Raw genomic sequence first — 14053 nt, forward strand, 5'->3', positions numbered from 1 at the left:
CTCTGCTAGGACTGCTTTGCCTTCATTTCCATTTGTTAATTGGGTAAGTGAACTGGTCTTCAGACCCTTTTCAGTCTCAACCCAACCTCATGGTAGCAGTTACAGATGTTTACACAGAAGTACAAAGTGTTATACAGAGAAATAAGTTACACATGAAGAGGCAATTCAAGCCTTATATACAAGTTGAATCATATGAATTATACAAATGAAAAAGAAAAATAAATAAATGATAAATGCAGTACATTATATACAATGATATATACAATTTATACATTTTGTTACATATTTTCTTTTCATTTGGTAGTTTTAACCATTGTACTGGAAGCAAGTACACTTAGCCTCATTTTGAAGATGCTTTCTTGTGGATGTTTTGAATGTTTATTGAAGATTTATAACTTCTATTGGCAAGTGGTGCCAAGGTGAAGTCTTGAAAAGGCTCTTTCATCAGTGGCAGTATTGAAAGGTGGTGTGGCTAAAAGTAAGTTACCTTCCTGGCTGTTTCTCAGAGAGTAGATATGTTATCTTACAGAAAGCAATTGTCTTTGTGTGTGTGTGTGTGTGTGTGTGTGTGTGTGTGTGTGTGTGTGTGTGTGTGTGTGTGTGTGTGTGTGTGTGTGTGTGTGTGTGTTAAGGGGCAGTAGCCATGTTTCATGACTTTGAAAATTAAAGTACTCAGCAAAAGCATGGCCTTTGATTATATTGGGTGCCAAACAAGACCTTTTAGTAGATCACAATGGTGTTTGTGGGGGATCAGAAATTTTAACGTCTGCAAATTTTGTTTTCAACAGTTTGCAGTTTGTCTGTGTGCTATATATGTGGAAACATAATAGAGGGAGTCCATACTCTAGCTTCTGTAGAAGGACATTACTGGCTATAGAGGTCCTAGCAGTAAGTAGTAAGGGATGTGATATTCCTTGTACTAGATTTATTTTATGCCTAAAATGTATGTATTTGCTAATTTGAAACTCTGTACTTGTTCTTTTATGTGAAGCTTTTCTCCTCAGGTCTCCACTGAAAATGGACCACCGGCCCAGTGGACTAATCCGGTTAACAAAAGACAAAAAAAATAAATAAATACATAAATAAATAAATATCATAATTTGAGCTGTGAGAATATCCTGGATGAGATCATATCTTTGTGGATTTTAATGCTAAAGCAGAGATCTAACAAGAATGTCACAGGATACCTTCTCCTTGAAAAGAACCAGACACCAGGCAGGGTAAGGTTATAAGCACTTTCATTCCCTTTATTCACACTCAATACAAACGGAACATCATCAGATACAAAACCTTACATACTCCCCCCCCTTTTTATATACAATTCATTTAATTAATCACAGTCAATTAACTTAAATGAATTAACCAATTAAGTATACTCTCAAGTTAAAAACACATAAATATATATATTATATAGTATTTTCTTTCTTTAAAAATATATATCTATGTATAATACATGAATAGTTCTATAAGAAACACATATAATAAACATTTCATACATTTAATCTGTTAGGAAAATATTTTTATGAGTAACAATACATATATTAAATATTAAATTAATTGTTTCCATGTTCAACAACTTATAACATTTTTATTTAATCTCATTTGCCTTTAAATGAAGGAAGCTCTTTAGAGAAATCCTATTGATGATTCCAGGAAAAACTGTAGCATTCAACAAAACCTGCCTGTGTGTTTCCCTATAGTCTAAAAACCAGGGAAGATGGTGGAATAAACCCCTTTATTTGCCTCAAAGAGGCTATCTGCAGTTATTTCTCTTTGTAATGTCACAATTTCATCTTTCAAACTGCACATTATTCTTGCATTGTCTTTAATTAGTAACCGCATAAAGTCAATACCTGTCCGGTCAAACAGTTCTAAAAGTTCCCGGTGTAGGACCGAACCACTCTGAATGTTATTAGGGAACTTACAAATTCTTAGCCCTTTCAGTACTCTTCCCAGGCATATACAGTCTTCGAAAAACATATTGTCAAGCTGTAATCCCCAGAATTTTTTCAGAGTCTTTTCCAATTTATAGATTTTATGTCTGTAATTGAAAACAGGATCATCACCTTCTCTTAGCTGGCCCCCGAATCCATCCCACGATGGTATCGGTTCACTGTTCAGCCAGGAGAGGAATTCTCCATCACTCATTGGTTGCAAGCCTCTTCCATTCACTTCACATATATTTATGTGTTTTTAACTTGAGACTATATTTAATTGGTTAATTCATACAATTCATACAAATAAAGGGGTTTATTCCACCATCTTCCCAAGGGTTGAGCAGGACAAAAATAACATTAAAAAGAAAAAAGAGAAGAATCTGAAAAGAGACCAGGAGGAATATGAGCAGAAGAGGGCGTACCCAATTCCAGGTGCAGGTGGTCGGCCAAGAGCTTCATTTGTAGAAACGGATGACGACGTGGTGGAAATTTTGCCAGGAGATGAGGTCGATGAACCAGAGGTGTTTGGTGAGCAAAGGACTGGTTTAGAGCAGGATTTTTGACCACTGCCAAGGAGGTCTGCACGGCTGAAAAGCAAGTATGGTTCATGGACACCCAGAAACAACAACAACAACAAAAAACAGTATTGGAGAGACTATCGTGGGCAACAAGGAGGCCAAAACAGAAGGAAGGGGAGACTACCACCACCACCACAATCATTCTACCAAAGGTAAGGCCATCTCAGTTTGGTGTTAATGACAACTCAAAGTATTTTTCTAACTTTTCTTGTACTGAGGTGATGCATAAGACTGTTGGTGATAAATTTATGGGGAAAACTGATTATACATGAATACAGAATAAAACAAATGAAAGGTCACCTGTGTTTGGTGGGAATGTCAGTTTTGAGTACTATACTGACTTTCCTTGTACTGTGGTGTTTCAAGAGTATGTTGATGATGCTTGGGACAATGTAAATGGACTGAACACTATAAATGAAAGTTTCAACAATAATGCATCATTGTTACAGTATGCTGTAGAATGTAATGATTTATCTAATGAAGCATGTCTTAAAGAATTGTATAATGATTTTGATGCAAACATGGAAAGATATTGTGTTGAAACTACACATGAAATACGTTGTGATGAATTTTTAGGGAACAAACAAAATCTAGGTGTATTGAGCATAACAAATGGAGGAAATGATATATTTTTACAGCATGATTTTGAGCTTAACAATGTCCCTAATGAAGCTATGTATAATGACAATAGTAATAATATAGGGAACCACAATGACAATAGTGACAATGAAAATGTTTGTATTCTGGAATATAAGAGCCTGAAGATTTATAACTACAGTGGTATCATATTAAATAACACCCATGTAGAATTATTTGTGAAAGGGTTTAATTTTATCCCCAAGAAACAGAATTACATGGTTAACACAATTTTAGATTTAAAGATGTTTGCAAGGGCCATAAATCTAAAGTTGGTAATGCAGAATGGGAAGGAGAGTGATGTAACTAGAGTAACCTTAAAAAGAAAAAGTACTTATAACCCCCCCCCCCCCATTACCACCAGTGGCCCTTTTTGAAAGATTGAATGAAACAGAGTATAGGAACTTAATAGGAAATAAGACTAGATGGACTAATCAAAATTTGACAAAAGAGGAACAACAGGCGCTAACAGGGTTAATGAGGAACCAAGAAATAAGAATAATGAAGCCCGATAAGAGGGTGAGGGGTAGTAGTAATGGAACATTATGACAACACCACTAGAATGATGAAATATCTGAATGATAGTTCCTACTTTAATGCAGCATCACTGAATGAGGTTAACATCTTTAATGCTAGACTAGATATGATTTTGGAAGAACTCTTCCAGGAATATACCTTCAGCGAAGATGAGGTGAGATACTTAAAGTTGAACAATCCTGTAACCCCAGCCTTCTTTGGGATCCCCAAGATTCATAAATCAATAGGGGATCCTCCGATGAGACCCATAGTGGCAGGTGGTGGGAGTAAAACAGAACCTTTAGCAAAAATGTTAGATTACCATTTAAAAGGATTTTTTGAGGATAAAAAAACATGTCTTGAAGGACTCTTGGCATTTATTACAGTGTATGGCAAAGAATGGGTTCAATGAAGAAGTTATTTTCTTGATTATTGATATTAAAGACCTTTTTCTTTGAATCCCACATGAAGAATGAATGGAATATTTTCAGGAAGCACTAAGGGAAGGAAACAGATTTTTAAGGGATATGGTGTATGTCTTAGCTACCCTCATGGAATTGGTTCTGAAAAATAAGTTTATATGGTTTTGGGGGGGTAGCAATGGGTGCACCAGTAGCCCCAATATTTGCTAACATCATCCTTTGGTATTGGGAAACCAAATTTGTGTTAAATTCAATGTTCAGGAAAATATCTTCAGATATTATAGAGTCTTGGACAATATTATAATATTATGGGAAGGTGGGCTTGTTGAGGCAGATGATTTTTTGAATTATATCAATGCCACTACTGGCTTTTTGAGTTTTACCAGTAAAATTGTAAAAGAAGCATTAAATTATCTGGACATCCACCTATATAAAAACAGAAGGGATGGATGTTATGAATCATGTATACATAGGAAGCCCACCCACTCAAATAGTTACCTGCACTTTGAGAGTGACCACCTCTTTTGGCAAAAAAGAAATCTGGTAAAGGGCCAAATGATTAGAATATCAAGATTAACAATGGATGACAACATGTTTAAAGAACAAATGGTAGAGTTAAAGACTATGCTGGCAATAAGGGGTTACCCAACTAGTGTCCTAGATGGACAGGAGAGCTATGTAAAAAGTAGGAGAGAAGATTAGAAAAAAACAGATAAAACCAATAAGTAACAAAGTCCAGCAAAACAGGACTTGGAAAGGTACAACCAGGCAGTATTGTAATAAATTTCTTTTTGCGTGGCCAAAACCAACACAAACGCAGCTTAATATTAAAGCTTTTATTAAATCCACTTCACGATGCTGAATGCAATGGAAAATACAACCAAGCGCTTTCTGTCGGCTACTAGTGAGCTTTATCAAGGTAAAATAGATAACTACTCCATTCCTAGTAATTTATACTCTTCACAAGGTCACATGACCTAATTAATTCGACCACCTTCAATAAAAATACATAAATATAAACTTTTTCATTAGTAAAAAATATATTGCTACATATAAATACTGCCATAAAACTGACTTTTCATTTTAATTTGAACCACTAAGCGCATAGAAAAAATATAAAAAGACTTTTTTTATGTATATGTGCGTCCCAATTAAAACTGATTCAATAGGATCTCACCTAAAGCATTCCTTAGTTCAAGCATACTTATCTAAACATAAATTGCAACAGAACCAACATTAATATAACTAAATAAACATTTTCTAGCTGTTACAATCTAGCTTGTCTCATTTTTAAGACACAATTTATATTAATGTTTTTGTTCATACCAGGAAACCTGATGGCATCAAGTTTCAATTGCCAGAATAATTCTCGATATTCCAGTCTGGTTTCCCAGCTGCCACCTCTAATATCCGGTGTAATTTATTCAAGTATAATAAATTTTATACTCATATTTTTACAAGTCAAGGAATGTTTATAAAAAGCATTGCTTTCCTTATGGTTAGAAATGTCATTGAAATGTTCATATACTCTTCTTCTTAAAATTTGTTCGGTTTTGCCTACATAAAATCCTTTACAAACCTCACAAAACCCCAAATATACCACACCTTTCACTCCGCAATTATAATATTTCAAGGGTTTGTACTTGAATTTCCTAGAGGGTAAATATAAGGTCCCCCATTTAACATAGCATAGCATTGCCTACAATTCCCACAGGGAAAAGTTCCAAGTTTCTTTTTTGTTTTATCCTGTTTCATATCCTGTTTGCCTTCTAACAAATCTTTCAAGTTCTTATCTCTTTTCCTAACAAAGTGAGGGCAAGGTGGAACATGAAGTTTTATATCTTCCTGTAAGCTAAGAACAGGCCAATATTTGTAAATAATTTGCTCAAATTCATCTGAATTAGCTGTAAATGTATACATAAAACTGTTTTTAAGTTTGGAAACATCTTTAGTTGTTTTTTGCAAATCATTTTTCAAACCAGTTCCTAACAAGGGAAAATATAGTCTATCCCTCTCTATACTAACCTCTTGAATCATTTCATTAATAAGGGCAATTGGATACCCCTTTTCAAGAAAAAAACTTTTTAAGGTTCCAATTTCCTCATAAAAGGCCTCCAAGGTACTAGACATCCTAGATCCCCGTATTAATTGCCCCTTTACTATACCTTTATTTTGGTAATAAGGGTGTCCACTTTGAAAGTGCAGGCATGAGTTGGAATAAGATGTTTTTCTATATATTTTTGATTGAAAACATTGGTTAATGTAGTCCTTGTATAATGTAACATCTAGGTAGTGTAATTCATTCTTATCTATTTTATAAGTGAATTTCAAAAAAGTTGTTGAGTTGTTAATATAAGACAAAAAATCTAAAAGATTATGCTCATTACCTTTCCATAAAATACAAATATCATCTAAAAACCTTCTGTAGTGCAAAATATCTTGAAACCATCTACTTCCAAACACATATTCCTTTTCCCAGAAGTACAGGACAATATTAGCACATAAAGAAGCACAAGGAGACCCCATGGCTACTCCTTTCCTTTGACGATAAAATTCACCATTAAAATGAATGAAATTATTGTCAAGTACAATTTCCATTAGTTCTAATAAAAGATTAATGACTTTGGAACTAAGACCAGTCTCTGCTGTCAGTATAAACCCAAACCACTCCAAGCCCAATTTGTGTGGAATACTTGGAAAAAGTTCCACAACGTCCACTGTGACCATCAAGATTTCTTCTTTAAATAATTTCTGGTCAATACTTTTTAAAAATTCCCAAGAATCTTTACAAATATGCGAAATGCTTGTTACAAAGTGCTTTAAGGAAAAATCAATAAACTTAGATAATGGTTCAGTTATACTGCCAAACCCAGCCACAATGGGTCTAAATTTTAATGGTTCCAAGGACTTATGGGTTTTAGGGATACCAAAAATCTGAGCTATTTTTGGCTTCTCCACATGCAAATAATTATATAATTGCTCATTAATTACTTTTTGTAACAAAAAATCATGAATTTGGTAATTAATCTTAACAAAAGCTATGTTTATTTCATTTCTAGATACAAGTTCATACTGTTCTATGTCCTGAAGCATAATGTGTATACTTGATTAATAATCAACAGTATACATTATCACTGCCCCCCCCCCTTGTCCAGTTTCATCACTCTAATACCTTCCTGTTTAAGTAATTCTATAAGGGAAAGTTCATCCTCAGAGAGGTTAATCACAGACCTAATATGACTTCCTTGTTCCACCTTCCTGATATCTCTTTCTACCAGGGTTTCAAATACTTTTAAGGAAGGATGTGTGGGGGGATTGAACATACTCCTCCTTGTCAGGCCATTTGATGAATATTCTTGACCTTTAAAAAATAAATTCAAATTTAATTGCCTAACAAAAAGCTTCAAATCAATCAAAATGTTTGTAACTTGAAAAGGTTTCGCTGGAACAAAGTGAAAACCTCTAGAAAATAAGTCAAAATAACTACTTGTTAATTCACAGTCTGTAAAATTAAAAATAGTAAAGTTATTTGTTCTGTACACTACCTGTTTTTCATCCAATGTTTCACAGTGTACTAGTGACAGGTTTCCTGCATCGTTATTTAATCCTGCAGGCGATTCCAGATGTTCCGCTGGTACCCCATCCCTTCCCCCTACTCTGGGGATGCTGAAAATCCTGCACAGACTGTTTTCTGTTTTTTTCAGCTATCCTTTCACTTCTCCTTAATGCATCTGCACCAGTAGGTTCATAATTATCAAACCTATTTCTTTCACCCTTATTGACAAAGACTGAATCATTGTCATGATTCTTCCATCCTTTAGAACCAGGGAGAGGAAAGGCCCTCCCTTCCTTGTATTCATTTAAATCACACTCCAATTTCCTAATCTTATGATTTAAGACCCTCATACAGTGTTGGTCAACCTCCGTAAAGATTTTATCATAATCCCTTTTGAAACTAGGAAATTTACTATCCTTAAGCAACCTATCATTCAAGGAATTCAGATCTTTTAAAAATCTTTCAGCTTTTCTTTCATACTCACAAACCATACATTTCAACATTTCAATGCCGGCCTTATTAAAAATAGCACAAAGTTGATCATATAATGTAGTACCCGCCTGCACATTGTTAGGAAATTTAAAGAACCGCAAACCTTTGGGTACCCTTTGCACATTAATACATTCTTTTAAATAATCAATTTCCATTTGATTGTTTTTAAAATATAAAGTCTTTCTTTAAAATCATTAAAGTCAGTTTCAGTGTTCAGAGAAAATTCATGGTTTAGAGTACCTTGTTGAAACGAAAATTGGTGCAAAGTCCATGCATTAAAGTCAAAGTTCTGTCGCTGCTCATTGCTAACAGAGCTTGACGTAGTTTTAGCTTTAGTTTGAGTCACACCATTGTTGTCGGTCAATATATTCACAAAACTATTACCAGGGCCATTGTTCAATCCGTTTGAACTCATAAAGTGCGTATGCGGACTAACGCGCCTTCCAAAGGAATCTACCATTTGCAGCTGGTTACCAGGTAGATCTGCGGAATTAACCAAATTTCGCTCATTCATAGAATTAGTTAACTGTGTAAGTAGTGTTAGAATTTGGTTAAACTCCCCACGAGTAACCGGAGTCTTCTCAGGATCATCTCTCAGCAAAACAGGGGTGTGCACAAAGTTTTCACTTTCCGTTCCTTCTGCCATGACAAAAAACCAGTAAAACCAGAAAAAAATAGATAAAACCAATAAGTAACAAAGTCCAGCAAAACAGGACCCGGAAAGGTACAACCAGGCAGTATTGTAATAAATTTCTTTTTGCGTGGCCAAAACCAACACAAACGCAGCTTAATATTAAAGCTTTTATTAAATCCACTTCACGATGCTGAATGCAATAGAAAATACAGCCAAGCGCTTTCTTTCGGCTACTACCGAGCTTTATCAAGGTAAAATAGATAACTACTCCATTCCTAGTAATTTATACTCTTCACAAGGTCACATGACCTAATTAATTCGACCACCGTCAATAAAAATACATAAATATAAACTTTTTCATTAGTAAAAAATATATTGCTACATATAAATACTGTCATAAAACTGACTTTTCATTGCAACTTGAACCACTAAGCGCATATAAAAAATATAAAAAGACTTTTTTTATGTATATGTGTGTCCCAATTAAAACTGATTCAATAGGATCTCACCTAAAGCATTCCTTAGTTCAAGCATACTGTTTTGCTGGACTTTGTTACTTATAGGAGAGAAGATTGTTACCCCCCATTATTGAAAAAACCTGAGAGTTTGTTGAATGTCAAGAAGACAGAAGACGTAACTACTTGCTGTGTGTTAACATATAATGAGGATAGCGTAGAGGTCTGTAAAATGGTGGAAACGAACTGGAATTGTGTTTTCTGGGGCATATGGATTAACTGAAAAACTGGGTAATAAACCAAAAATAGTTTTTAAAAGAGGACCCAACATTAAGAACCTATTTGAAAGGAAGAAAGTAAAGATAGGATTCCATTAGGTAATATGAGGAAATGCAATGGCTGCAGGGGATGTAGGTATATCTATAAATGCAGGATTTAGTGATAGAGAGTCACAATAGAATAATTACAGTAGCAGAGGAATTATAACTGTAATGCAAAAGGAGTTGTTTACGTGGCCTTGTGTCAGTCATGCTGTGCATATTATATAGGAAAAACAGAAAATAAGTTAAAAAAGTGAATTTATGAACATATTTATGCAATTAAAAGACAAGATAAAACAAACACTTTATTTAGACACAGAACAAACTGTAAGGATTTAAAAAAAATTCCTCTTCTGTGTATTGGAAAAGGTAGGTAGACAAGAGAGATGGGTAATTGGCCCTGTTTTTTAGAGTATAGGGAAACACACTGGCAGTTTTTCCTGGAATCAACAATAGGATTTCTGTAAGGAGCTTGCTTCATTTAAAGGCAGATGAGATTAGATAAAAATGTTATAGATTGCTGAACATGGAAACAATTAATTTAATATATGTATAGGGCAGCCACAGTGGTGCAGCGGTTAGCATTGTCACCTCACAGCAAGAGATTCCCTGGTTCGATCCTTGGCTGGGGTGCCTTCTGTGCGGAGTCTGCATGTCCTCCCTGTGGTTGCGTGGGTTTCCTCCGGGTGCTCTGGTTTCCTCCCACATCCCAAAGACATGCTGTAGGTGGATTGGACACTCTAAATTGGCCCTAGGTGTGAGTGCATGTGTGTGCCTTCTGTGGAAGGTTGGGCGCTGGGCTGGCAACACGACACCATAAAACTCCACTGCCAATCATGAGCTGACAGGTGATCCGCTGTGGCGACCCCTAACTGGGAAAAAGCCGAAAGAAGAAGAAGAAGATTGTTACTCATAAAAATACTTTCCTAACAGATTAAATGTATGAAATGTTTATTACATGTTTTTTTTGTAGAACTATTCATGTATTATACAGATATATATTTTTTAAAGAAAGAAAATACTATATAATATATATATTTATGTGTTTTTAACTTGAGAGTATACTTAATTGGTTGTCATTTAAGTTAATTGACTGCGATTAATTGAATTGTATATGAAAAGGGGGGAAGTGTGTAAGGTTTTGTATCTGATGAAGTTCCGTTTGTATTGAATGTGAATAAAGGGAACGAAAGTGCTTATAACCTTACCCTGCCTGGTGTCTGGTTCTTTTCAAGGAGAAGGTATCCTGTGACATTCTTGTTGGATTATTTGCTTTTATGTGTTTTAACATTGTGATAAAGCAGAGATCTAGTGTCAGACCCAAGTATTTCTGCTCTGAAACATTGGTAGAGTTATTATTGTCTTTAAATAGAACTGATGGTAGAGTGGGTAGCTTATGTGGAGTGGAGAACCCCATAATATTTGTTTTCCTGGGGTTAAATAACAGTTTATTGGCAGAAGATCAATTGTATAGGTGTTAGAAGCTTTTCTGCAAGTTGAACTGCGGACAACTGAAGGTTTTGTGTGAGTCCAGAAAAGGATGTCATCTGTATACATTACAAGTTTAAGATATGGAATGTCAGTAGTAAAATCATTAATGAATATTGAGAAGAGAAAGGGGACCAGTACTGAACCTTGTGGGTTAGGGGTTCCTTTTTGGTAGAATCTGTTATCAGCATATCTCAAAGATTCTTTCCCGTAAGTAGTTTGGAACCATACAATAAAGTTGCTACTAAAGTTAAGTTCTGAAAGTTTATTAATTAGTAAGATGTAATCATCTGTTTTAAATGTCCTGGTCATATTAATAAACACTCCTACAGTTATGTGACTGTCATTAATACTACTGTAAATAAAGTCTGTAGCAATGAGAAGGGCTGTTGCTGTGTAGAAGGAATTTCAGAAGCCATGATGCTGATCACAAAGCAGGTCATATCTTAATATACTTAAAGAGCTGCTTATATAGTAGTTTTTCAAATATCTTAATGATGGGACATAGGTTGGATACTAATTTATAATCATTTAGAAAAGTGGGAGATGAACATTTTGGCAGAATTGTAATTAACTGAACTTTTAAATTCAGATGGGATTACACCAAATATCATAGACAGGTTAGAAATGTATATGAGAGGTTTAGCAATAATTTTAACTGATAGGGGAAGGAAAGAAGGGTGAAGTGCAGAAAATTTGGCTCCTGAGGTATTTAGTTTTTGTAAACATTTGTTTGTTTCTTCAATACCTTTGAATGTAGAATAGGAGGCTAGAGAGTATAGTGTAGGGTATTCATGGTGCCAAGACTGAAAGGAGAAAATAAAGTATCAGTTATTTCAGTTAAAGAAAAGATAAGGAAACATCTGTATTCATCAGCATAGTTTACATTGTTAGTGGATTACATCTTGGGAGGGATTGTGCTGCTAAATTGTCCTGTAAGTTGTCATTTCTTTCCAAACAAGATTACTTTTAGAAGCTACTATTATTTTGTTTTTGCATAAGACATAGTGCTTTGGGTCTTAGCATGGATAACCTTAATTTTAGGTTAGGTTTTGCCTATGTATGCATCTGTTGACTTGGGACAGTTGTTCCTATCAGGAGGGTTAAACTTCATTATTTGAAGATGTACATAGTTGTGTGTGTTTGTTTCAAGTTAGTAGGTTCTGGGGGTATGTTGGTTTTTGTTTGAGGGTTTTCATTAAGAACAAAGTCTTGTAAAATGTTACATACATTCAAATGGAGATGACAATAAACAACTGTATAGAAAATCAACCTGCCAAATATTACTGGGTGTATGTAACACAAACTCTGGAAATACACATTCTAAAAAGCTATCATATATAATAGGTGTGAATAATATCTTCTTATCCTAATGGCTACACTAAACATATATTAGTCTGGAACATGAACAGCCTCACAGATATAGACAAGGAAAGAGTGTTGAATTATATTAAAAATTCAGTGTGCTACAATGCTACAAGAGTCAGAATTGGAAAGAAATGAGCATGTGAATTTGATAAAGAAAGGATTTCAGGAGGGATATTCAGCAGAGTATCAGTGACAAAGGGAAAATGGAGTACTTATACTAATTGCTAGATGAGCTCCAATAGTGATAGAAAAGTAAAAAAGATAGCAATGGTAAATTTGTGGTAGTAAGGTGCTATCGGCAAAGGAGTAGGATTAAGCTGGCATGTATTTATTTTCCACCTAAAATGCTATTATGGAGCTTAAGAAAATTTTGGGAGAAGTAATCATCTTTCAGAAGGGAATATTACTTATAGGTGGGGACTGTGACTTGAATGTGAAGATGTATCTGGGGAGCCTAGAAGAGAAAGTATAACAAAAGAGGTAGATTTCTGAAGAAATTTATGAAAATATTTGATATGTAAAACATGAAGTCATTAGCAGAAACTCGGAAAATATGGGGAGAAATAATCAGCTTTCAGCAGGGAATATTACTTATAGATGGGGATTGGAACTTGATTTGCAACACTGAAGATGCATCGGGGACCTAGAAGAGAAGTTATAACAAAACAGAATTCTGAAGAAATTTATGAAAATATTTGGTATGAAAGACTTGAATTCAATAGCAGAAACTTGGAAAGAATTTACATATTATTTTTCAAGGTACAATAACTGGGTAGACTAGGCAGAAATTATATTTTACATGAACATGTGCATTTAATTGAAAGCACAGACACATACAATAACTATTTCAGATCATGCACCAATAACAACTAAGATAAAATACAGGTTAATGAAGTACAGATTAGTCACCGGCACTTCCCACATACCTGTTAAAAAGAGAGGAATTTAAGGAATGGATATTGGAGATTATTTAAAAGTTATCAGGGAAGATAGAAATGTATTCATAAGTTATAGCTACTGAGTGGGATTTTGTGAAACTGGAGTTTAAAAACAGATAGAAAGAAAAAGAGATATGGTCAAGAAGTAACAAGAATTATTTAGAGGGGCTGAGAAAGGTTAAAGGATTGCAGAATAAGGGGGATCTCACAGCACTAGAAGTAGTGCAAACACAGAGTACTAATCAGAAAATAAGGGGGTATCTGGATACTATGCATGAGTTTAGAAAGATTGCTGTTAAGCAACTTTTTTTAGTAATAACTTCAGAAAGCAAAAGGTTTTAGCACAATGAATTAGGCAACAGAAAGTAGAAAGGGCTTTTGCTAAACTTCAGGAGCTTATAACAAGAAAAGTAACCAGGGATCATGTAGAGATATTAGAGATATTTTGAAATTTTTATGATAATTTGTATAAAGAAAAAGAATGCAGAACTCAAGAAAAACACAAATGGATATATTTATGTAAGACTTTTATCAGTAGATGAGGCTCAACAAATAACAGTTAAGATAGGAAGAGATGAGATAAAAATGATGATGCATAATCAATCTGCAGGAAAGTCTCCAGGAATAGATGGTATTTCTCTGGAAGTCTGGAAGCTAGGTGGGAAGAAAGTGAGAAAGATCTGGGAGGTTTTAACAGTATTTTAAAAGGGGGG

Source organism: Protopterus annectens, chromosome 4.part0 (assembly GCF_019279795.1).
Source record: "Protopterus annectens isolate FY-2018-M chromosome 4.part0, PAN1.0, whole genome shotgun sequence".
In the NCBI taxonomy this organism is placed as follows: Eukaryota; Metazoa; Chordata; order Ceratodontiformes; family Protopteridae; genus Protopterus; species Protopterus annectens.